The 1,805-nt window shown below is 36.0% G+C and overlaps 1 pseudogene; it reads left to right on the top strand.

The window, feature by feature from the left end:
* The first annotated feature begins 813 nt into the window (after positions 1 to 813).
* Positions 814 to 1,251, top strand: LOC124504145 (60S ribosomal protein L26-like; annotated as a pseudogene).
* The last annotated feature ends 554 nt before the right edge of the window (positions 1,252 to 1,805 follow it).

Raw genomic sequence — 1,805 nt, 5'->3', positions numbered from 1 at the left:
TCTCGCATGCATTTATTAAAATTAAAGTTGTGGCCTAATTAATGTTTAACTATTAAAAAATAATTTTGTTCATTTCTGTTCTTATCAAATCCATAATACAGTTTTGGGTAAGCTGTTATAGGTTAAATGCCCATTATTCAGATGAATCTGTATTAGCTAGGCATGAACATCTATAGGCATTGATGTTTAGAGACTGTTGAAGGTAATATATTTTTGCTATAATTACAGAAGCCAAATATCTTTGGTTATACATAAATGTGTTCTTGAAGGCCACATGCAATAGATGAAATATCAATGAAATGTAGAACTTATAATTTCTTCTCTGGATCATAACCTTGTTTTGCAATGCAAAAGAAATGGATACCACTGTAAAAATATAAGTTTGACCACCTACAACTAAATGGCCCCTGTTTAATGTTTTATAATCTAAAATGCAATTGTGAAAGTTGAAATACTTAAAACAGGCAAAGGTCAATATTCTTGCAAATTTTATTTTAAAACTTGCAATTAGTCTTGCACATAACGCAATTAACTTCTATCATTGACTAGAATCTCACAAAGAGAACCAATAACCTCTTGTTATTTGTCCTGTTATTCAATATTCCTATTTTTATTACTTTCATTAAAGTCTTCTTGTTTCTTATCTTTATTATTGGAAGAACCATTGAATGAAAGTGAGAAACAGTGAGATGCTCAGATATAGTGTGAGATCTAAAAAAGAGTGGTTTACAGAATCTACAGTAAAAGACTTGTATTAATAATGATGAATTTTGCTTCCCTTTTGCAGCCATTGCTGGAGCTGTAGCGGCCAACATGAAGTTCAATCTGTTTGTGACCTCTGACTGGAGCAAGAACCGTAAAAGGCATTTCAGTGCACCTTCCCACATTCGCAGGAAGATTATGTCTTCCCCTCTTTCCAAAGAGCTGCGACAGAAGTACAACATTCGATCCATGCCCATCCAGAAGGACAACGAAGTACAGGTTGTGTGAGGACACTACAAAGATCAGCAAATTGGCAAAGTAGTCCAGGTTTGCAGGAGGAAATACGTCATCTACATTGAATGAGTACAGCGAGAGAAGGCCAATGGCACAACTGTACATGTGGGCATCCACACCAGCAAGGTGATTATCACTAGACTAAAACTGGGCAAAGACCGCAAAAAGATCCTTGAATGCAAAGCCAAATCTCGCCAAGTAGGAAAGGAAAAGGGCAAATATAAGGAAGAAACAATTGAGAAGATGCAGGAATAATCTTCTATATGACATTAAATGAAAACTGTTACAATGATAAAAAAAAAATGTTGAATTTCATAGAAATGTAATAAAAAGTAAGCACGGGAAAGACCCCCAAGATCTAAGATTTTGGTCTCTGTTCTGAGTCCAGAATTGGTCATAACTTTCATGAAAACAATCTTTTAAAAGTACAAATTTGGGGTGCCTGGGCGGCTCAGTCAGTTAACCGTCCGACTCTTGATCTCAGCTCAGGTCAGGATCTTGTGGATTCGTGAGGTTGAGCCCACTTTGGGCTCTGTTGTCAGCACTTGGGATTCTCTCTCTCTCCCTTTCTTTGTGCCCCTCCCTTGCTTGTGCACACTCTCTCAAAATTAATAAAGTTTAAAACAATAAAAAAAATAAAAAAATTATATACATTACACCTCCCCCTCCAATTAAGCCCACCAATTGTTTTCCATCTCCTCTAGAACAGTATCTGAACTCCTTACCTTTACACATAAGAACATCCCTCATTTATTCATCTCCTCAATCTTATTCATCAGCACTTTCAAGTTATACTTTTTTTCCTTCCA

The sequence above is a fragment of the Lynx rufus genome, unplaced genomic scaffold (assembly GCF_022079265.1).
Source record: "Lynx rufus isolate CCGP_SWC_20201006 ecotype Redwood Valley unplaced genomic scaffold, mLynRuf1.p SCAF_8, whole genome shotgun sequence".
NCBI classification, from domain to species: Eukaryota; Metazoa; Chordata; class Mammalia; order Carnivora; family Felidae; genus Lynx; species Lynx rufus.
Note: the sequence above shows the minus strand (reverse complement) of the source record. Positions and strands in the feature narration are given on the sequence as shown.